At 45.9% G+C, this 24,826-nt stretch overlaps 2 pseudogenes; one reads left to right on the top strand and one right to left on the bottom strand.

Moving 5' to 3' along the window:
• The first annotated feature begins 1,931 nt into the window (after window positions 1-1,931).
• LOC103257798 lies at window positions 1,932-4,186 on the top strand (annotated as a pseudogene).
• A 9,530-nt stretch (window positions 4,187-13,716) lies between these two features.
• Window positions 13,717-24,579, bottom strand: LOC103257799 (annotated as a pseudogene).
• Window positions 24,580-24,826: the final 247 nt, after the last annotated feature.

Below are 24,826 nucleotides of genomic sequence, written 5' to 3' on the forward strand. Positions count from 1 at the left end.
AGTCCACCACTATTTTTTTTTTTCTTTGAGTTGGAGTCTCACTCTGTCACCCAGACTGGAGTGCAGTGGCTGCTCCCGGCCACTGCAGCCTCGACCTGCTGGGCTCCGGCGATTCTTCCGCCTCAGCCTTCCAAGTAACTGAAATTACAGGTGCACGCTACCACACCTGGCTAGTTTTTGATTTATTGTAGAGATGAGGTCTCGCCAAGTTGCCCAGGCAGGTCTCAAACCCGCAGGCTCAGGCAATCCACTCACCTCAGCATCCCAAAGCGCTGGGATTACAGGCTGAGCCACCAAGTTCAGCTGAAGTCCCCCACTATTATTGTATTGTAGTCTATCTCACTCTTTAGATCAGTAATGTTTGCTTTATGAATCTGGGTGCTCCAGTGTTGGGTGCATATATACTTAGAGTTGGTATATCTGATTGCTGGATTGATTCCTTTATCACTATATAATGACATTCTGTGTCCTTTATTTTTTTTTTTTTACTGCTTTGACTCAAAGTCTGTTTTATCTGATATAAGTTTAGCCACTGCTGCTCACACTTGGTTTCCATTTGTGTGGAATATCTTTTTCCATTCCTTGACTTTCCATCTATATGTGTCTTTACAGGTAAAGTGCATTATTATAGGTAGCATATAGTTGGATCACTTTTTTTTTAATTTCTTCAGCCGGTCTCTATCTTTTAAGTGGAGAATTTAATCCATTTACATTCAAGGTTATTACTGATAAGTGAGGTTTTATTCCTGCCATACTATTCATTGTTTTCTGGCCGTTTTATATATTCTTCATTCCTTTCTTTTTCTTGTATTTTCTGTCATTGTAGATTAGTATATTTCTGTAGTGATACCAGTTGGGTACTTTCTCTTCCTCATTTATGTGTTTGCTTTACCAGTGAGTTTTATGGTCTTATGTATTTTCATGATGGTAAATTCCATTCATTCACTTCCACGTTTAGGATTCCTCTGAGCATTTCTCGTAGGGCTTGTCTAATGGTAATGAATCCTTTCATCATTTGCTTGTCTGGGATAAACTTTATTTCTCCTTCATTTATGAAGGATAATTATACTAGATATAATATCCTTGACTAGTCTTTTTTTTTTCTTTCAGTAATTTGAATATATCATGACATTCTCTCCTTCTCTGTAAGGTCTCCTGAAAAATCCACTGTGAGTCTGATAGGGGTTTATTTATAGTTGAATAGACGTTTTTCTCTTGACGTTTTTAAAATTCTCTCTTTGACTTTAGACAGTGACTGTAATGTGATATGAAGAAGAATTTTCACATTATATCGGTTTGGGGATCTCAGAGCCTCCTGTATCTGGATATCTAAACGTCTTGCCAGACTTGAGAAGTTTTCATTTACTATTTTCTTGTATAGGTTTTCTAACCTTTTCATTCTTGCTTTGCCTTCTGAGACTCTGATAATTTGAATATATGGTTGCTTTATGGTGTCCCATATGTCATGAAGTTTAAATAGCTATTTAGCACCTGGTGCAGTGGCTCACACCTATAATCTCAGCACTTCAGGAGGCCGAGATGAGAGAATTGCCTGAGCCCACAGGTTGGAGACCAGCCTGGGCAACTTGGTGAGATCCCATCTTTGCAATAAATCAAAAAAGTAGTTCCAGCTACTTAGAAGGCTGAGACTGAAGGATCACCTGAGGCCAGTAGGTCGAGGCTGCGGTGGCTGTGAGCATGCCACTGCACTCCAATCTGGGTGACAGAGTGAGACTCTGACTCAAAAAAATAAAAAATAAATAGCTATTTAGGAAACAAGTCAACACATGGCTCACAGTAGGTGTTCAATTCGTACTAGCTTTTCCTCCCCCCTTTGTCTAGCACTGCCCATTTGGAGAATATTACAAGGACTTTGGGCACTGACCCTGACTCTAAGATACAAATGTGTCTTATTTGGTCTCTGCAGTAACATGCAGACCACAGTGGACAGCTGCACCCAAGTCACCTGTTTCTTCTTGTGGGGGCTCACAGAACAGGAGGAACTCACAGGCACCCTCTTTGTGTTCTTCCTGCTCATCCACTCTGTCACCCTTGTGGGCAACCTGGACATGATCACCCTGATCCACACAGACCCACAACTCCACACTCCCATGTACTTCTTCCTGAGCATCCTCTCTTCATAGACTCCTCCTTTCCCACAGTGGACACCCCCAGGCTGCTGGAGAGCTTCCTCACCTCGGGCCACACCATAAATGGTCCAGCTGGCCTTCATGGCCCTCCATGGTACCACCAAGTGTCCACTCCTGGTCATCATGGCCTATGACCGATTTGTCGCCATCTGTCACCCTCTCCTCTACCACACCATTATGTCCCAATGTCTTTGTATCCTAATGGTGGTGGCCACCTACATTGCTTCTGTTACCAATTCAGCTTTGCTGACCAGGTACATGTTCAAGCAGCCTTACTGTGGCCCCAACATCATTAACTACTATTTCTGTGACATCCCCCTGTTCTCCATCTTGCCTGTGCAGACACTACTGAGGTCAAGGCCATCATCTTCTATTCGTCTGCCTTGATCATCCTTTTTACCATCACATTATCCTGGTCTCCTATGCCTACATCCTGGTGACCATCTGCAAGATGTGCTCCGTGGAGGCCCAGAGCAAAGCACGCCCCACCTGTACTTCCCACCTCACCATCACCTGCCTCTTCTACAGCACCTACATGTATGCTCAGTCGAGCTCTCAGAATTCCATGGAACAAAATAAGGTGGTGTCTGTCTTCTACACTGTGGTCATCCCCTGCTAAACCCTCTGACCTACAGCCTGAGGAATAAAGACATAAAATACACTTTAAAGAAGAGATGCCTTAGGCTGGGCACAGTGGCTCACGTCTATAATCCTAGCACTTTGGGAGGCCGAGGTGAGAGGACTGCCTGAGCCCACCTGTTCGAGACCAGCATGGGTAACTTGGCGAGACCTCATCTCGATAATAAATCAAAAAAGTTAGCCAGGCATGGTGGTGCATACCTATAGTTCCAACTACTTGGAAGGTTGAGGTGGGAGGATCACCTAAGCCAAGTAGGTCGAGGCTGCAGTGGCTGTGAATGTGCCACTGCACTCCAGCCTGGGCGACAAGATTGAGACTTCAACTCAAAAAAAGAAGAAGAAGAAAAAGAAGAAGAGATTCCTTGGCAAGCTGCTTTGGTAACCAAGTGTGGCGCGTCCTATCCCAAGCCATACGTGGGAGCCACAGCATAAAGCATGGATAATATTAACACTTAAGTAGAGCAAAGTATGAGCCAGCACAATATCAGATACCTTATACATGTCAACTCATTTAATCTTCAGAACAAGTGTATGAAATGGAGACTATTCTTATCCCTTAGGAATCTGCCCAAGGTCACACAGCTGATAAGAGACAGTCTGGGCCGTTGCTTTGTTAAACTCTGGTGTGTCCACATAACTCTTTTGAGCAATGGCCACCATGTTCCTTAGCTTTAGCTCCCTCCCCTACCTTGGGGAAGTGAAACTCCTCTCTCTCTCTCTAATTTACTTTCTAAATAAACTATATTTCCCAACCTTAAAAAAAAAAGAAAGAGAGAGACAGTCTTGTTCCAGACACCATATTCTCAACCAATGCACTGTACTGCCTCTTTCTGATGACTGTATGTCGCAAATGGACACAGATACCGTTCCTTAAATTCCAGATATCCTAAGGAGGTACTGAATGATGGCATTATGAAGCGGTATGGGTGGGGCCATGGGGTTTGGAGCTGGTGCACGTCAATTCACATTGCCTCTGAGTGACTCCTTCTCTTGGCATCTGTTTGATGTTGAGTCAACCACCCAGCCCTGACACTCTATTTTCCCAAGTGGAAACTGGGCAGTAACACCCATCTCAGGCGGGTATTGTTAGGCCTCCACGAGGGTGAAAGGGATCTGGTACAAACAATTGTTCACAAATTGTTGATTTCCTTTCCGCTCCATAGGATCAAATACTCCTAAACATCAATGTTTTCTAAGGGTGGGACAACATCATGTAGCTATAATATTAAATAGCATTTCATTGAATCACGAGAAAATTCTGCCTTTTGCAATTCTCTTGTTTTAACTCTTCCAATTTTGTCAAGTTGAAATCTGTTTGGTGCTAGTCTGACTTTAAACCTTCCCTGATTTTGTCTCCCCTTTTAGGAGAAAGGGCAAGCCTTAACACTTACCAGTAATTATATGTGTGATCCACCATGCCCGGTCTTTGGGAATCTATTATTAGAGAGAAGGGGAGAATGGATACCAGCTAGGCATTTAGCAGTCTTGGGCACTCCTCCCTTACTGGATACTGCCTGGAGCAGAGGATGGCAGAGACTCAGTGATTCATCTACAGCCCTGTGTATCTTTCCAACAGATTGTGCGTGGGCAGTATAAGAAGTTTAAATTTTTTAGCCAATATCAAATATTTGATGAGATCATGTCTTAGTCACCTGCTCTGCTATAGCAAAATGCCATCAACTGGGTGACTTATCAACAGACACTTATTTCTCATAGTTCTGGAGGCTGGGAAGTCCAGGATCAAGGCAATGGCAGATTCATTGTCTAGTTGGAACCTCACATGGTGGATGGAGCAAGGGAGTTCTCTGGGGTCTCTTTTATGAAGTCCCTAATCCCATTCATGAGGGATCCTCATGACCTTATCACCTCCCAAAGGCCCCACTTCCTAAAACTATCACCTTGGGGAGAGGGTGTTAAGATTTCAACATGTGGGGGGCACACCTCATCAACAAGGGTACTTGCATAATGAACATTTGTATACCTAACCCTGAATTGTACTCCACATTTTAATTTTTTTTAACTTTTATTTTTTAGTTGGAGTCTCACTCTGTCACCCAGACTGGAGTGCAGTGGCACGCTCCCGGCCACCGCAGCCTCGACCTGCTGGGCTCCGGCGATCCTTCCGCCTCAGCCTTCCAAGTAGCTAGAACTACAGGCGCGCGGTACCATGCCGGCTAATTTTTTGATTTATTGTAGAGATGAGGGCTTGCCAAGTTGCCCAGGCAGGTCTCAAACTCGCAGGCTCAGGCAATCCACTCACCTTGGCCTCCCAAAGTGCAGGATTACAGGCTGAGCCACCGAGCCCGACCACATTTTTAAAATTAAAAAAAAAAGATTTCAACATATGAATTTGGAGGGGGGACATTAACATTGAGACCACAGCAAAACCATATTTTAGGCCGGGTGCTGTGGTTCACACCTGTAATTCTAGCACTTTGGGAGGCCGAGGTGAAAGAGTTGCTTAGGCAACATAGTTAAACCTTGTCTCTACAAGAAATCAAAAACGTGTGCTGTAGTTCCAGCTACTCAGGAGGCAGAATTGGAAGGATTGTCTGAGCCCAGGAAGTCAAGGCTGTGGTGAGTTGAATTGTGCCACTGTACTCCAGCTGAGGCGAAAGAGTGAGACTCCAACTCAAAAAAAAATCATTTTTAAAATCTATATTCCCAGGTTTACTGGGAAGAAAAAAAAATGAAAGAGTTCACGCCACTAGTCTTATTCTCAGTCTAGTCATAATCATCTGGTGCTGATTTGCAGTTACTATTTCAAAGAGACATAGTTCCCCCTCAACCGAGTTTTTAACCATCACTCTTTATTAAAAAGGGTGTCTGTTGCCTTTCTATCACACCTTGGGATTTTGCTTATAGTAGACGATGCGTCCTGGCCTGAGTAGGCCATGCATTTTCTCATATCTCCTCCTTTGCTGACATCTTCTCTAGTACCTGGCATATATTTCTCCCCATCCCTTTGTCAGCCTGACAAATCTCTCTGTCATCATTCTAGTCCCAGCTTCGATGTAACCTCTTCTGGGAAACTTCTCCTACAGACAGAATTCATCATTGCTTCCTCTAAGTTTCGGTTTGCCATTGTTAAAGAAAAACAAAAAACTATCAGAAACTGAAGATTAAGTGCTGAGTGAAATTTCTTTTTTTAACATTTAAGCAGGGAGCCTGATTCAGCACAAAGTCTAGAAATGCTCTGAATATGAGAATGCAGCAGGAGAAACAGGGTGCTTTTCTAAAGCTAGAAGAAGACCATAAATAGCTGGGCATGGTGGCTCAGGACTATAATCCCAGCACTTTGGGAGTCCAAGACAGGAGGATGGCTTGAGCCCAGGAGTTCGAGACCAGCCTGAGCAACATAGAGACCTTGTCTCTGCAAAAATAAAACTAAAAAAATAAGCTGGGCAAGAGGGTGCACACCTGTAGTCCCAGCTACTCGGGAGGCTGAGATGGGAGGATCGCTTGAGCCCAGGAGGTCAAGGCTGCAGTGAGCCATGATCATGCCACTGCTTTCCAGCCTGGGTGACTGAGTGAGATCCCAACTTAAAAATATATATACCATGAATTATCTCTTTCCCATGTTAGGAAAGCAAGACTCTGAGTGTTTCTGGCTGTTAATACTTGGGATTTTAATTAGACAAGATCTGGCTCTGTTAGAGGTGGTCTTCTATGGACATACGCAGTGCTCGGCCCAAGGTCATGGTGAAGGACTGGCTCTGCTAACTACAGGAAGTATCTGAACCAGGGTGGAGTCACCCACTTAGCAGTGTGCCAGGGCAGGCTGGGAGACCTCCATGCTTAACCTCCACACCAGCACTCACTACACTTGCACTACAAATGTCTGTTTTGTTTTTCTCTCCCACTAGACTGAGTACAGTACCTGGAGTGTTTATGTGTTTGTTTTTGTTTTGAGTTGGAGTCTCACTCTGTCACCCAGGCTGGAGTACAGTGGCATGTTCACGGCCCCTACAGCTGAGCTCAGGTGGGCTCAGGTGATCCTTCCGCCTCAGCCTTCCAAGTCGCTGGAACTACAGGCACGGGCCACCATGCTGGACTAATTTTTGATTTATTGTAGAGACAAGGTCTTGCCGAGTTGCACAGGCTGGTCTCAAACCCCTGGGCTCAGGCAATCCTCTCGCCTCGGTCTCTCAAAGTGCTAGGATTACAGGCTTGAGCCACCAGGCCCGGCAATTTGTTTGTTTTTTAATTTTATGTCTCGGTCACCCAGCCCCTGGCCCAGTGTTGGGAACAGAAAGAATGCTCAATTATTGCTAACTGCTCAACTTAAATGAGATAGTGTGGTAAAATGGCTGGCATAATGTCTAGCACATTAAGAGCTGCTCGGCAAATCATAGCTCTTGTCCTAGAGACACGCACAACTGAAGAGTGGGCAGGAATTTTCTCTCCCAAGAACAGGGAGGGATGGCTGTAGATAAAGCCCAATAAAACTGCCACAAAATCATGAGTTTGTGTCTTTCCAGTAAGCAGCTGACACCCCTCAACTCCTAATCAGCAAGCGGCACTCATGAGCCTTTTTCCCATAGAGATAGCAATCTGGAAACACCCACTGCCTTGCACCCAGCAGTCTTCCTTGGGACAGGCTCTACCCAACAGGGGGAGTGGACAGCTGCTCAGGGTCTCATTGAATCTTAGGTTTCATTGTTTCCTTTATCTCAGGGAGGAGGTCGTGCAGTTAGGATGCAGCCAAAGCTTGTGAAATCCAGAGCGCAGGCACTTTCCACAGCTCTGGGCAACCCCGGTCATCACTCTGAGCCCTAGCTCTCTGCTCCCTTAAAGCCCCTGCCATCATGAGTCCTCTTGAAAGCTCATTTAAAGTATTTTTGGTTTTGTTTGTGTTTGAGTAGAAGTCTCACTCTGTCTCCCAGGATCATGGCCCATGGTAGCCTTGACCTGCTGGGCTCAGGTGATCCTTCTGCCTCAGCCTTCCAAGTAGTTGGCTCAGGCATGTGCCACCACACCCAGCTATTTATTTATTTATTTATTTATTTATTTATTTATTTTAGAGACTAAGTCTCGCCAAGTTGCCCGAGCTGGTCTCAAACCCCTGAGCTCAGGCAATCCTCTCACCTCCACCTCCCAAAGTGCTGGAGTTACATGTGTGAGCAACTGTACCCAGCTAAAGTGGTTTTACAAAGAACTGAACACTGCATGTTCTCATTCATAAGCGGGCCCTGATGACACACGAACACAAGGGTGGGAGGCTGGTATCAGCAGAAGCTGGACACTGCTAGGCGAGGGAGGGAGGAAGGAGGGATGGAAGTACTTGACAACACACTGGATGCCTGGTCCACCATCAGGGGAAGAGAGGGCAAGCTACAAGCCCAAACCTCACCTGCATGCAATTGACTTATGTAGGCCGGGCTCAGTGGCTCAGCCTGTAATCTCAGTACTTTGGGAGACCAAGGCGAGTGGATGGCCTGAGCCCGCGGGTTCAAAACCCACCCGGGCAACTTGGCGAGATCTCGTCTCTACAATAAAAATCAAAAATTAGCCGAGCATGGTGGCGTGCACCCAGTTCTGGCTACTTGGAAGGCTGAGGTGGAAGGATTGCCGGAGCCCAGCAGATCGAGGCTGCGGTGGCCGGGAGCGTGCCACTGCGACAGAGCAAGTCTCCAATTCAAAAAAAAAAATTTACTTATGTAGTAAATCCTCACTTTACCCCACAACTCTAAATAAAAGAAAAACTAAAATAAAATTGTTTTAAGTGTGTAGGTTTTGCTTCCCCAGCTAGACTGTAAATTCCCCAAGGGCAGAGAATGTGCATTTATACAACTGAGGTTTTAAATTAGCACTCAGTGAAATCTGGTCAGAATATTCTAGAATGGGCCTATCCAAACACCAGCAGCACTGCTCCCTAGAGACCTGAGTTTCTACATGAAATGTGGAGGCAAGTGAAAGGACATAAGATGGGGTCAATATGCCCAATGAGCAGCCATTTTAACACTGCCTAGTTCTGTCATGTTTCTCTAGCAGTTCACTTTCATTTACGCTCTAATCACTAGCCAAGGACAGAACCAGTTTCTCAGAGGTAACTATTGATAACTGTTTTATAACCCCCTCCCCAACTTGTATTGTAAGCCAGTTAGCCTCATCAGCCCTCCATGACCTTCATGGCACAGACTCCATCAATATGGCAACAGTTATGTAACTGACCCACCCATCAGCCTGCCGTCCATCACCTGACATCAGTAACTGTGCGTACCAGTCTGCTTCATGATGACATGAAAAAGATCACCACCTGGCTGGGCGTGATGGCGCATGCCTGTAATCCCTGCACTTTGGAAGGCGGAGGTGAGAGGATTGCCTGAGTTCAGGGGTTTGAGACCAGCCTGGACAACTTGGTGAGACCTCGTCTCTACAATAAATCAAAAAATTAGCCAGGCATAGTGACACACGCCTGTAGTTCCAGCTACTTGGAAGGTGAGGTGAAAGGATCACCTGAGCCCAGCATGTCGAGGCTGTGGTAGCCATGGGCATGCCACAGCACTCCAACCTGAGCAACTGAATGAGACTCTGACTCAAAAAAGAAAAAAAAACCACCACCTAATCACCTTAACGACCTGCCCCCATCAAAGGGAAGGTTGCAATGCGTTCAACTTCAAGCAGCCATTTGCCATTGCTTTGCTAAACTCTGGTCAGGCCACATGCCTCTTTGAGCACTGGCCAGGCCATATTCCCTCAGCTTTGGCCGCCCTCCCCTACCCCAGAGAGGTGACTCCTCTCTCTGTCTCTCACTCTCTCTCGCTCTCATTTACTTTCTAAATAAACTATATTTTCCAATCTAACTCCCATGTAATTCTTTACCTCTTTTGCGTGGCACCAGATCACAGATACTCCCCAGGAGGTCTGATCTAACTTTTTGGGGGCCCTGCTGGGATTTTTAACCTAACATCAAGTTTATAGCTTGTATTCCCTCTGAGAAAACTCTAATTGGCTTCTACCAGCTTCCTCTCCCAGGGGTTCAGCCTCTGCTCAACAATTCTAGTAGAGGAGGTTCTGACCAAGAGGCTTCGGGTGAATTCCAGGCCAACAGCAGGCGGGGATGGGAGCAGGAAAAAAAAAACCAAATGGACAAGATAAGCAGTGGGGAAGTAACCCTAGCTCCACGGTACCAGTCCGCTCTCTAGACCTCTCCCTCCCCAGAGGGCCTGTCTCCAGGAGGAGCCATCTCCACCTGGGGCATGGGCCAAGCAAAGCACACCTAGGAAAGAGAGCACCTTTTCTCTCCTCCAGGACAAGTTCAAGCAGGCTCAGGAGTGCAGGGGAAGGGCTGTGAGTCACTGAAAACACAGGGGAATGGGAAAGGGCGGATCAGGTCTCTTCTGTTGTATCAGCACCAAGGACCGCCTTCTGGACCCCTGTTCAGAGACAGCAGAAGGCCCAAGGCCCTTTCTAGGCTTGGGCCCAGGACCCTCAACCTTGACACTATTGATATTTGGAGCTGAAAAGTTATTTGGGGGAGGGGGGCCTGTCCTGGGCATTTAGAATGTTTAGCAGCATACATGGCCTCTACCCAAGATGCCAGCAGTACCCCCAGCAGTTGTGGTGGCCAAAGAAGTCTCCAGACTTTGCCAAATGTCTCCCTGGAAATAAGAAGGAATCAACCTAGTGAAGACCAAACAGGCCTTGGCCACTTGCTTGTTTGTTCTTCCTTTTTTTTTTTTTTTTTTGAGCAGGGTATTACTCTGTAGACCAGACTGGAGTGCAGTGCCGTGATCATAGCTCACTGCAACCTCCAACTCCTGGGCTCAAGGGATCCACCTGCCTTAGTCTCCTAGTAGCTGGGACTACAGGTCCAGCTAGGACCACACTTGGCTAATTTTTTGTAGAGAGAGGGTCTCACTATGTTGCCCAGGTTGGCCTTGAACTCCGGGGCTTAAGAGATCCTCCCACCTTGGCCTTCCAAAGTGCTGGGATTCAAGCCACTTTGCCTGGCCTACTCCCTTCTTATGCAGAACATGAGTGAGATCTCCACTCCCCATTATCTCCTCTCCTGTAGCTGCCTCTTCCGAGAAATCCCTGAAGATTATCCATCAGGTCCTTATCACATAAAAGTTTTATTGCCTCTTCTTTCAGGACAGCAGGTGTGAAGAAGTAAGTAATAATCCCTGAGAAGTAAAAAGTTTCCAGAGCTTAGAGTGGGGAGGAAGAGCCAGGAAGAGACGCAGGAGTCCCTGTCTTACGGAACTGAAATTCCAAATAAACTGAGACAGCACTGTCCAACGCAAATATGAGTCATGTGTGTTTATTTTATATTTTCTATTTATTTTATTTTATATTTTCTAGTAGCTAATTTTTAATGCAAAGTTAATTTGATAAACAAATATTGTCAGCATGTAAACAATATTTTTATGCGAGAAATTAGGTATTTCATTTTTTTCTTTCATACTAAGTCTTCAACATCCAAATTACATCTTCCATTTACAACTCACCTCAGTCTGGGCCAGTCACGTCTCGAGTACTCAACAGTCACATGTGGCTAGTGGCTACCCTTTGGGACAGTTAAGGACTGTAAAAGGGCGAAGGTCACCCCCACCCTTCTCCCAGCACCAATGGGCTTCCAGGGGCCAAGACCTTAGTGGCATAGTGAGGTGATCTAGTCCCCAAGTAGATACAGCGTTTGTAACTCAGAAAACAAGAAATCCGTTTCAAGTGGCCCCTGCCCCATTCAAAACCATCTCTAGGGCAGATAAATAAAGCAGCCCACGGGTTGTCTCTCCGGTCCTTCACAGAGACTTGGATCTCAACCATTCCACTCTGCAACGTCTTGCCAGGAAGAATGTTTATAAATCCCCAGGTTGTAAAATTAGCCTGACCCCGCCCTATACACAGACAGTCTCCTGGGAGTCAGGTATCTCCACCCAGGCTGTACACACCCAGTCTTTCCCCTGGAGCTGAGTTTGCTCACTGTTTGTCTAATGCAAAGCTACCGGTCCTCTGGGCCCTGCAGACCCTGCCCTGGGCACCATTATCAATTCTCTAACCTTTTACCCATATCTACTTCCTGGTAGACAGACAAGGTGCTCAGTTGAGTTAGCACTTCTCTTAAACTAATAAATCCCTAGCCAGGGTTTGGTGGCTCACGTCTGTAATCCCAGCACTTTAGGAGGCCAAGGCAGGAGGATTGCCTGAGTCCAGGGGTTTGAGACCAGCCTGGGCAACTTGGTGAGTCCTCGTCTCTACAATTAAATGTAAAAAATCAGCCGGGCGTGGTGACACGCACCTGTAGGTCCAGCTACTTGAAAGGCTGAGGCAGAAGGATCGCCTGAGCCCAGCAGGTGGAGCTTGCAGTGACTGCACTCCACCTGGGCAACAGAGTGAGACTGCAACTCGAGAAAACAAAAAAATTCCAAATCTTGCTGGCAGATTCCTAAGTTAAGGCTCTAAACTTGAGATTGGGGCCCTTGATGGAGATTTGTAGTCTCCGGTTTTAAGAGGGACCCTCCCCTTTCCAAGAGTACTTTTCTGCCGATCACCTTCTCTCCTTGTTCTACTGGGATGCAAATACTGAAATCAACTCCTCCTGGCTCAAGCAAAGACCCTTCAAAAAAAGGACAGAACAAACTGAGTCTGAGACTAGCTAATGGGAAGAAATTCCCAAACTTTCCAAAGTTGTTTCCACAGGTGATGTTTCCAGATAATCATCTGGGCAACAGAGTGAGACTCCAACTCAAAAAAAAAATCTTGACTGAACACGGTGGCTCATGCCTATAATACTAGCACTTTCAGAAACTGAGGTGGGAGGATTGCTTGAAACCAGGAGTTCAAGATCAGCCCAGGCAATAGAGCAAGACTGTCTCTACAATTTTTTTTTTAATTAGCTGGGCATGGTTATGTATGCCTGTAGTCCCAGCTACTCAGGAGGCTGAGTTGGGAGGATCACCTGAAACCAGGAGATGAAGGCTACAGTGAGCCATGATAGTGACATTGCACTCCAGTCTTGGCAACAAAGTGAAACTTTGTCTTAAAAAAAATTTTTTTTTAATAAATAAAAATCTTATTATGCCCCTAGTACAGGATGCCTGGTATATAATAGTATCTCTTTTTTTTTTTTTTTTGAGTGGGAGTCTCACTCTGTCGCCCAGGCTAGAGTGCAGAGGTCCACTCGTGGTCACCACAACCTCGACCTGCTGGGCTCAGGCAATCCCTTCGTCTCAGCCTTCCAAGTAGCTGGAACTACAGACATGTGCCACCACACCCAGCGAATTTTTTAAAATCTATTTTAGAGATGAGGTCTCACCAAGTAGCCAGAGCTACAGCCCCATCCTACCATGCCTGGCTAATTTTTTATTTATTATAGAGACAGGGTCTTGCCAAGTTGCCCAGGCTGGTCTCAAACACCTGGGCTCAGGTAATGCTCTCGCCTCCACTTCTCAAAGTGCTGGGATAACAGGTGTGAGCCATGGCACCCAGCCAATAAGATCTCAATAAATACATGTATGAATTTGTTCCAGATGGCAAATACAGCTGATATCCTGAGAAGGAAGAGGGTCTCTGAGAGGTCTCCATGTTTCCAGCTCAGGAAAGAATGACCTTATCTGCAGTTTTCCAATGCCCTAACACTTTATCCACAGAGGCCTGGGTAGATGACCAGATTGATGACAGGAAGTCAGCTCCAGCATTCTGCCTGCATCAAGCCAGTGGTCCAGATATCTCTCCTTGTGCGACTGTTGAAGCCATAAGCCTCAGGTGTAAAGACGCTGATCCTGTCTCCTGCCCTTTGGGACCACTGCTTCATGTCCCACTTACTTTTCTGGCTTTTAGGAGCCTCCTCAGTTCTGGATCTTAGGGATTTTCTTTCTTTAGTTTAGATAGTTCAGTCTATCTTTCTTTTTTTTTTTAAGTACAATTTCTGTTTTATTTTTTTTTCAGATAGTTGTTCTTCAGTCCTTGAGGGCTCAGCTCCTTACACTGGCTTTGGTGGAGGTTGTGGGGCACCACCCACAGGTCTGAATTGGGATGGGGGTGTTCGGTCCTTGTGGGTTTCAGGAGACCGATTCCTCTCTACCTTGCTGTGAATGGTACAACTCACACAGTAACACAGCTTCACATACAGCTTGGAAAGCACATCGGTGTCAAAGACACTCACTTCAGAAATGTCCCCGATGTCTGCAGCCTCCACTGTGTTTCGAATGACAAACTTCTTAACAGCCTTATCCTTGGGCACACATCAGGCACAGTTAGTGCAGAGAATGGGCTACCCGTGACCTCAGCCCTTTTTGGCACGACCATTGTTCCTTCTTTTCTTTGGCCTCTGGGAAGCGAGGACCCAACTCTATCTTTCAAACTATTATTTTTTTTTTCTGCCTTTCTGTGTTTGAGATGGAAAAAAGTTTCTGTTTCTGCTAAGACTCTCTGCTGACTGAAACAGCCAGGCTGATGCACTAATGTAAGTATGATTATCGAAATTCCCTGCTCCAAGTTATTCAGTGATTTCCCCATTTTCTCCAGGGTAGAGTTCAAAGAGCGTGATCTACTCAGTGATCTGTCACAGAAACAAAGAACTGAGTATCACATGTTCTCACTCATAAGTGGACCCTGAACACCTAACATAATGCTTACCAAAAAAGGGGTTGGCAGTAGTGGGACACTGCCAGGGGAGGGGGCACATCACTTCAACAAGGGCGCATGATGCTAATCCAGGCAAGGTGAGGCCCAATGGGAGGCCCAAAGCTTCCCCTGCACCTGAACCGCTTATGTATGCAATCTTGACATGTACCCCATAAGTGTAAAATAAAAATGCTCGTATCACACAGGAAAAATAATTCCTCACATGGTCATGAGGAAACCTCACCACTGTTAGGCAAATGCATAGTTTACAAGGTGTTGCTTATGCCCAGTTTTTTCTTTTTTTTGTTTGTTTTTTAGAGTTGGAGTCTCACTCTGTCGCCCAGGTTGGAGTGCAGTGGCATGCTCACGGCCACCGCAGCCTTGACCTGCTGGGATTAGGTGATTCTTCTGTCTCAGCTCTCCAAGTAGCTGGAAGTACAGGCACACACCACCATGCCCAGCTAATTTTTGATTTATTGTAGAGATGAGGTCTTGCCAAGTTGCCCAGGCTGGTCTCAAACCCGTGGTCTCAGGCAATTCTCTCACCTCAGCCTCCCAAAGTGCTGGGATTATAGGTATGAGCCACCACACCTGGTCTTATACCCAGTTTTTTCATCAACCTCTGCCATGATTACCTAGTCTAAGAATAGGACTCTGCCATAGACAGGACACACGGCTTACATATGGTGAATTTAGAGTTGACCTGTGAATGACTGACTTTGTTTGGTCCATCACAACTCATTCTATTGGGGAAAAGAAAGACAGTGTCTCCCAAGGCTTACAAAATAGCCATTATGGAAAATTTATTTATTTTATGGAAAATTGTATATGTAACTCTTTGGTACATATATTTGAAAATCAGGAATAAAATATGCTTTCTTAAATTAAAAAAAAAAAATTGCAGCCGGGTTTGGTGGCTCAACCTATAATCCCGCGCCTTTGGGAGGCTGAGGTGAGTGGATTGCCTGAGTCCGCGGGTTCGAGACCCACCTGGGCAACTTGGCGAGACCTCATCTCTGCAATAAATCAAAATGAGCTGGGCGTGGTAGCGCACGCCTGTAGTTCCAGCTACTCAGAAGGCTGAGGCGGAAGGATCGCCAGAGCCCAGCTGGTCGAGGCTGCAGTGGCCAGGAGCAGCCACTGCACTCCAGTCTGGGCAACAGAGTGAGACTCCAACTCAAAAAAGAAAAAAAAAATTGCATGATCTAGCATGCACCATCCCTCAGGATCTGCCCAGGTTGACTTCCTGGGCTGCTTCTGGGACAATCCCATCCTCACATCCTTTACTCCAATATCACTCAAATATTTGCTACGTCCCCAAATCAGCCATGAACTTTCACATCTTCTAGCATTTAAATACACTGTCTATCTGTAACAGGTTGACCAGATCCCTATGCCTGGCTGCCCAGAAAAAACATTACAATAGAGAAGGAATTTAATATCACAAAGCAGCCTTGTGAGGAAGATGGAAGAAATCACTCAAATCTCCCTCCCTGAAAATTCAGAAGATAGGGATTTTGAAGGGAAGTTGGCTAGCAGGGGGATGGGGCTGTTGATTTGTTGATGATGTGGGGTATGGAGACTATCTTCCTGTCACAGAGCCAGTTTCCGGGAGGAGGTAACACCCGACTGGTGGAGCCAGCTTCCTGGTATGTGTTCTGGGTCCAGGTGGGGCCTAGGGTTAATCAGAATACACAGTCTGAAAAATAACTCAAATACCATTCATGGGTTTACAATAGATGCTATCTATAAGGCAAATACCCTGAGCCACCATGGAGGTTGTTTAAGAGGGAGATATTCAGGAAGTGGAATCCCTGGAGACTGAAGCCACTGTTGCCCTCAAGCAACCTTGGCCTGCTGTGTAAGAAAGATTATGTTGATCAGCCTCTCTGGCAGCTTCTCCCTTTCCCAAGGGTAAGGACATGAAGGTCATTGCTCTCTATCAGTGCGGAAGCACACTTAGAAACAACAGATTTGTTCATTTCTTTTCTTTTCTTTTCTTTTTTTTTCGAGCTTGAGTCTCACTCTGTCGCCCAGGCTAGAGGGCAGTGGCACATTCATGGCCGCCACAGCCTCAACTTGCTGGACTCAGGAGATTCTTCAGACTAAGCCTTCCAAGTAGCAGGAACTACAGGCACGTGCCACCGAACCCGGCTCATTTTTTGATTTATTGTAGAGATGAGGTCTCCCCAAGGTGTCCTGGCTGGTCTTGAACCCCTGGGCTCAGGCAATCCTCTTACCTCAGCCTCCCAAAGTTCTGGGATTATGGGCATGAGCCACCACACCCGGCCAGATTTGTTCATTTCTGACCATAGCTGCAGCTTTTCATGGCTGCAATCTCTTCTCCAGCTTTTACCCTGTGACTCGATATTAATTTTATATAGGTGGCTTCATATACACCTGGAACTTCCCCCTCCCCCTAACCTTTATAATCCACCAGAGAGGTCATTCTCCACAACATACATCCCTGACATCTACCCTGCAAGCCTAGATCAAACCCCCCTTCCACTTTTGTGTTCTCTTAGTCTGCCCAAGTCTCTCCTCACCATATACAGTATTGTCATTGTCTCCCACTGTTGAATTTTGTTTTGTTTACTCAGGAAACACCTACCTCATCCACCAGGTGACCTCTCTAACAACCATTTGGTTCCACAAGACGTAGCCAGCTGCTCTTCCTATAGGCCTGCCCAGGCTGCCCTACTACTGTGGAGTGTCCTGCTGTCTGTTATTTCAATAAACTGACTATCATTTCCCACCTGAAATCCCAGCAAGGCACATGGGCTGTTCTACCTACATACTAGTCATTATTCGGTTCCTCCATTTATTTGATAAACTTACTTTTTGTCTTTTGTCTACTAAAAAAAATTTTTTTAGGTGAGCCAAGGCAGTGGCTCACACCTATAACCCCTGCACTCTGGGAGGCTGAGGCGGGAGAATTGCTTGAGTCCAGGAGTTCAAGAGCAGTCTGGGCAACGTAGTGAGATCCTGTCTCTATAAAAATAAAACTAGGCCAGACTCGGTGGCTCGGCCTGTCATGCCAGCATTTTGGGAGGCCAAGGCCAGTGGACTGCCTGAGCCAGTCCAGGCAACTTGGCGAGAACTCGTCTCTACAATCAATTTTTAAAAATCGGCCAGGCGTGGTAGCACATGCCTGTGGTTCTAGCTACTTGGAAGGCTGAGGTGGAAAGATCACCGGAGCCTAGCAAATCAATGCTGGGGGTGGCCATGAGCGTGCCATTGTGCTCCAACCTGGGCAACAGAGTGAGACTCCAACTCAAAAAAAAAAATTAACTTAAATTAAATAAGACCTGTCCAGTGGCAGATTTTCCTTGAAGGTGACTCCTCCCTTTCCCAGACACTTTCCAGGCCCTGGGCCATAGTTATGCAGCCACATGGTCTTTTTTTTTTTTTTTTTTTGGCAAAATTCTAAAAAGATATTTTAGCCACAATGGGTTAAAACAAACCACTGTACCTTTCTAATTTGATTTCCCTTCCCGAAGCATTAGTATGGCTATGGGCAGTGGGAGGTCCAGCTAAGGATGAGTTGAGGTATGAATATGCTACATTTGGGTTGATAGCACATATTTATGTGACTTGTAGACACTTTTGTATGTGATTATGTTAGGGGTGGTCAACCCAGTGGGAAACAGCTCCTAGGACCACTGGTCTCACTCACTGTATCCAGCAGCATGCAAGTGCAAAGCCAAAGTTCAGATCATTGCACCCATGTGGTCTGCAGCACCCTGACGCATGTTGGTGGGAGAGGGAAGCCTATTCCAACCATCAGAGTTACCTAACACGAATATTATATAATTTTTAAGTTTTGTAATAACTTTGATGTTTGTTATGATTTATTTTCTCATTCATTCATTCCAAATAATCATTTTTGTGGGTAATATTGTATTCTTATTCTTACTCCTTTTAGTAAAGAAGGCCCCCCAAATGGGGTAACTTTCTTTTTTTTTTTTGAATTGGAGTCTCTGTCGCCCAGACTGGAGTGCGGTGGCCGCCTCAACCTGCTGGGCTTCAGCAATCCTTCCACCTTAGCCTTCCAAGTAGCTGGAACTACAGGTGTGCACTACCACACCCTGCTAATTTTTTGATTTATTGTAGAGATGAGGGCTCACCAAGTTGCCCAGGCAGGTCTCGAACCTGCAGGCTCAGGCAATCCACTCACCTCAGCCTCCCAAGGCGCGGGATTAAAGGCTGAGCCTCTGAGCCGGCAGGGGTAACTTTCAAGCCTTTCAAAATTTGCATCTGTCAAGCCAAGCATGGTGCCTCACACTTGTAATGCTAGCACTTTGGGAGGCCAAGGTGAGAAGATTGCTGGAGCCTAGGAGTTCAAGATCAGCCTAGGCGATGTAGCAAGACCTTGCTCATTTCTACAAAAAATTGAAAAATTAGTCAGATATGGTGGTTCATGCCTGTAGTCCCAGCTAGTTGGGAGGCTGAAGGGGAAGGGTCACGCAGGGCAGCAGGATCGCCGAGCCCAGCAGGCTGAGGCTGCAGCGGCTGTGAGCGTGCCACTGCACTCCCGCCTGGGTGACAGAGTGAGGACTCTGACTCAAAAATAAGCCAATTAAATTAAACTAAATTAAGTTAAACACATTCTAGACCAAATAAACCTAACAGACATGTTCAGAGCATCCCATTCAACGCAGCAGAGTACACATTCGTCAATGGCACACGAAACCTTCTTCAGAATAGATCACATGTTAGGCCACAAAACAAGTCTTGACAAATTGAAGATGAGAAATAATATCAAGTACCTTTTCTGAGCACAATGGCATAAAACCAGAAATAAATAACAGGAGGAACTTCAGACACTTGCAAATATATAGAAATCAAAAAAACATGCTCCTAAACAACCAATGGGTTAATTCAGAAATTAAAAAGTAAATTTAAAAATTTCTTGAAGCCAGGCTCGGTGGCTCAGCCTGTAATCCCGCGCCTTGGGAGGCTGAGGTGAGTGGATTGCCTGAGCCTGCAGGTTCGAGACCCGCCTGGGCAACTTGGCGAGACCTCATCTCTACAATAAATCAAAAATCAGCCAGGCGTGGTAGCGCGCACCTCTAATTCCAGCTACTCGGAAGGTTGAGGCAGAAGGATTGCCAGAGCCCAGCTGGTGGAGGCTGCAGTGGCCAGGAGCGGCCACTGCACTCCAGTCTGGGCAACAGAGTGAGACTCCAACTCAAAAATAAAAAATAAATAAATAAATAAATAAATAAATAAAAATTTCTTGAGACAAACAAAAATGGAAATGCAACATACCAAAGCCTATGGAATACAACAAAAGCAGTTCTAAGAGACAAGCTTATAAGAATAAACTATTAGCCGGGCTTGGTGGCTCAGCCTGTAATCCCGCGCCTTTGGGAGTCTGAGGTGAGTGAATTACCTGAGCCCGCGGGTTCGAGACCCGCCTGAGCAGCGAGACCTCATCTCTACAATAAATCAAAAAATCAGCCGAGCGTGGTAGTGCATGCCTGTAATTCCGGCTACTTGGAAGGCTGAGGCGGAAGGATCGCCGGAACCCAGCAGGTCAAGGCTGCGGTGGCCGGGAGCGGCCACTGCACTCCAGCCTGGGCGATGGAGTGAGACTCCCACTCAAAAAAAAAAAACAGATATATAAAACTCTTTTTTTTTTGAGTAGGAGTCTCACTCCGTCGCCAGGTTGGAGTGCCATGGCATGCTCACGGCCACCCCAGCGTCTACCTGCTGGGCTCCGGCGATCCTTCTGCCTCATCCTTCCAAGTAGCTGGAAATACAGGCACACACCACCATGCCCAGCTAGTTTTTGATGTATTATAGAGACAAGGTCTCGCCAAGTTGCCCGGGTTGGTCTCAAACCCACAGGCTCAGGCAATCCACTCGCCTCGGGCTCCCAAAATGCTGGAATGACAGGCTGAGCCACCAAGCCCAGTCAAGATATAAGACTTTTCATAAAACTTCTTGCATTCGACAAGTATGTTTGAAGGGCTTACTGTGTACTTCATGCTAAACTAAGTGCAGGAGATAGTGTGATAAATAAGAAAATTTCTGCCCTCAGGGAATGGATAATCTCACATTAAAATCCTATCAGACGGTGTGTCCCAAGTTGACATTCACAATGCATCTCTGGTGCCTCTGCCTCTACCCATCAGCCTCTCCAACCCGGGCCTTCCTTACCTCGCATTTCCATTTTCTGGGCGCTTGATGGCACATTGAGGCCAAGAGCCCCTGCCTTTGAAGAGTGGCTGTCTTAGCAGGAACCAGATGGTGAGAGAAACACAGTTCTCTGAAGTTTAATTTTACAGTTCTGTGAATACTTTTTCCCCACTTTCATGCTGCAGGGAATCTGGGCCAAAGACTGTGAGTGGTGAAGAGAAAGAGAGAAATGAAAAACTAAAAATGACAAACAAGGGAAGCAATGATACATTCTCACTTGAGAAGTAATTGAGAAGAGATTGCTGGGGGGTTGGTGTGGGTGTATGCAAATGATATGTAAATGTGCAGCCATGCCAGCTCAAATTATTATAGCCCTTTCATTTTGCATACTTGGGTGTGGGACATTGGGAATATTCTCCTGGATTCTGCTGTGTAGTTACTGACTGCTAACCTCTTGCCCCCTCACTATTTGATTGTGGGTGAAATATTTCCCCACTGGCCCTTGTATCTCCTTGCACATGACAGATTTGGATACAAAGTCTTTCTCAGGTTTCTTCCAGCTTTTACACCGGTTCTTGGTATAGAAAATAGTAATTTCCTTTGCCCTCAGTGTTTTCAAGAAACTAACCCCAGGGCCAGGCATGGTGGTTCACACCTGATCTCAGCACTTTGGGAAGCCGAGGTGGGAGGATTGCTTAAGCCCAGGAGTTCGGGACCAGCCTAGGCAACATAGCGAAACCTCGTCTCTACAGAAAAATAAAAAAATTAGGGGGACATAGTGGTGCACACCTGTAGTCCCAGCTACTCGGGAGGCTGAGGCGGGAGGATCACCTCAGTCCAGGAGGTTGAGACTGCTGTGAGCTGTGATTGTGCCACTCTAGTCTAGCCTGGGTGACACAGTGAGACCCCAACTTGAAAGAGAGAGAGAAAGAGGAGGGAGGGAGGGAGCAAAGGAAGGAGGCCAAAATCTGAACACTCCTAGAAAGTTCAACTCATGGTGATGACATGAAAAAAAGGGAGAAAATAGGAAAACAAAGTTGTGGAAATGAAATAACCATTCTGGAAGAATAGGCAATACTAGAAAAAATAAAGAGGTGCCTGGCACAAAGTTGTAAGAAACTGCCCATAATTTCTGAGGATCCAGGGAGATATGAAGCCATAGATCATCTGTATCTTTCCAGTAGGGTACAACTAACACAAACCTAGGTACATATTAGGTTATCAAAATTTTTAGTTGTTGAAATGAGCAATACCTAACCCTGAATTTTACCCCACATCTTTAAAATAGAAATAAAAAAAGAAGTGAGCAAATTCCGTAGAATGTATTATCTCTATAGCTAGTAAATTATCTAGTACTGAAATAGTCTGAATGTTTGTCATCTCCAAATCTCATGTTAAAGTGTGACCTCCAGTATTGGAGATGGGGCCTAACGGAAGGTGTTTGGGTCATGGAGGCAGATCCTTCACGAAGGGTTTGGTGTCCTCCACAAGGAAGTAAGTGAATTCTCACCCTATTCATTCATGAGAGAGCTGGTTGTTTTTGTTTGTTTGTTTGTTTTAGTTGGAGTCTCACTCCGTTGCACAGGTTGGACTGCAGTGGCACACTCACGGCCACCCCAGCGTTGACCTGCTGGGCTCCAGCGATCCTTCCGCCTCAGTCTTCCAAGTAGCTGGAACTACAGGTGTGCACTACCACGCCCGGCTAATTTTTGATTTATGGTAGAGACGAGGTCTCACCAAGTTGCCCGGGCTGGTCTCAAACCCGCGGGCTCAGGCAATCCACTCACCTCAGCCTCCCAAAGTGCTGGGATGACAGGCTGAGCCACCAAGCTCAGCCAAGCTGGTTGTTTAAAAGAGCCTGGCATCTCTCTCTTGCTCCTTCTCTCTGGCCATGTGGCACACCGGCTCCTCTTCCCTTTCAGCCATGACTAAAATCTTCCTGAGGCCTTGCCTGTAGCAGATGCTAGAACCTTGCCTCTTGTACAGTTTGCAGATCCGTGAGCCGAAATAAACCTCTTTTCCTTATAAATTACCCAGTCTCTAGGGTTTCATTATAGCAATGCAATACAGACTGAGGCAAATGCCAAAGGTGTCTGAGCAGAGATTTGAAGCCCACCTGCTGAGGATGTTAAGAAAAGTGAATCGTGCATGAGTCGGTGCCCCCTGGAGTAGTCCCTGATGTCCCTTCAAACCCTGTGATTTGACATTTCCATGAAAACTTAATCAGATTAGATTAAATTAGGCCTGGCTGCCTGAGTCTGTATTTGTAAGTCCTCTCATAGCTCCACCCAATGCTTGGTTATTCCCCCCAACTTCAATTTCCAGTCATCTTCCTGGGCCTACTCTGGGAAAAAGTAACAAGCTATCAGATTTTCTGGTCCTGTGCCTTTCCTGAGACACTATCAGTCGATTTTCAGTTCACTTTTTTGTTCTTTTCATTTCCCCCCAAAGTGATTTTCTTCTATTATTCAACCAATAGATATTTACTAAGCACCACTGTGCATCCCGCTGTGTGTTTGGAACTATATGGAACACAGAACATGCAAACACTTTGGTCCTTGCCCTCCAAAGAGACTATAGTTTGGATGAAGAGGCCCCGCATCTAATAATTTTCAAAATGAACTCAACATAGTTTATTATCAAGAACTGCCAGGCATGGTGGCTCACGCCTGTAATCCTAGCACGTTGGGAGGTGGAGGTAAGAGGATTGCCTGAGCCCAGGGGTTTGAGACCAGCCTTGGCAACTTGGTGAGACTTTGTCTCTACCATAAGTCAAAAAATTAGCCAGGCATGGTGGCGCATGCCTATAGTTCAAGCTACTTGGAAAGCTGAGATGGAAGGATCTGAGCCCAGCAAGTCATAGCTGCAGTGGCTGTGAGCATGCCCCTGCACTCCACTCTAGGTGACAGAGTGAGACTCCAACTCGAAAGAGAGAGAGAGAGAGAGAGAGAGAGAGAGAGAAAGAAACTAAGTAGTGTATCCAATGTAAAAATGCTGTAAGGTTTTAGAATAAAGAAATATTGCTTTCATTTAGAACAGTCTTGAGGAAAGAAAGTTTGAATTAGACATTTAAATAGGGGACCCATAAATCTTACATGAGAGAAAGAAGAACTTCAAAAGCTTGAGGAAGGCTGGGTGTAGGGGCTCATGCCTAAAATCTCAGCACTTTGGGAGGCCAGGGCAGGAGGATTGCTTGAGCTCAGGAGTTCAACATCAGCCTAGGAAACATAACAAGATCTCGTCTCTACAAAAAATAAAAATAAAAAAATTAGCCAGGAACAGTGGTGTGTGCCTGCAATCTCAGCTATTCAGCTACTTGGGAGGCTGAGGTAGAAGTATTGCCTGAGCCCAGGAAGTCGAGGTTGTGGTAAGCTGAGATCATGCCACTGCAGTCCAGCCTGGGTGACAGAGTGAGACCCTGCCTCAAAAAAATAAAAATAAAAACTTGAGAAACAACAAGAATCAGAGCAGTGCCTTACATGCAAGGGTCTGACTGGATGGAGCACAGGGGCAGTCCATGCTGGAAGCCATGGAAGATAAGGCAGAAATTTTTTGTACAGAACAAGAGGCAGCTATAAAGCATGTTTCTAAAAGCTGTCATCCTCAGCATCTACAGTTCTGGGGGTTATTTATGACTGAGAGAAAATATTGTGAAGTCATCAGCCTTCAAAGGCTCATTCCCGCTACTTCCTACACTCAGCACCGTCCTAGGAATGAAGCCTGTGTTGGCAGCAGTGAGCATCATTTGCAGGAAGGTCAGCAATTCACCAGCTGGAAGAGAAGACGGGGTGGGAGGCGGAGGCTTGAGTGAGAACAGTGGATGTAGGTGGAAGGTTGAGGTGACAGACTGTGAGATGGATGGAGAAGAAGAGGCATACTTGAGATGCAATCATTAGGAAGCTGAGACGTGTTTAGACAAGTCACTTCCTTTGTGCGGGGCACTGCACTGCTTCAGCACTCTTGTGACTGGACAGCACTTCCCGTGGACTTGCTCTTCCTTGGACCTCTCTGAGTCTGTATTTGATATCAGATTCACCTTTTTCCTCTTCTTTCCAATGACCATCTCCACAGTCATTTGCCAACCCGTAGCAGACTACTCAAATAATTTACTCTCACTTCCTTGGCGATACCTGCATTTAGCAACCCACAGAAAATCTTTTCCACTAGGATGGAATCCAACAGATCATGTCTATTTTGTCATTGTTTCCAGAAAAAGAAAACTATTTTTGGCAATTTTAGTGAATCCAACTTGCAGTCCAGAGTCAATATAAGCTGTCATTCACTGGAAACTTACTAGGTACCTATTATGCTAATCTACATAC

The sequence above is a fragment of the Carlito syrichta genome, unplaced genomic scaffold (assembly GCF_000164805.1).
Source record: "Carlito syrichta isolate Samal-C Ts95f unplaced genomic scaffold, Tarsius_syrichta-2.0.1 Scaffold301866, whole genome shotgun sequence".
Classification (NCBI taxonomy): Eukaryota; Metazoa; Chordata; class Mammalia; order Primates; family Tarsiidae; genus Carlito; species Carlito syrichta.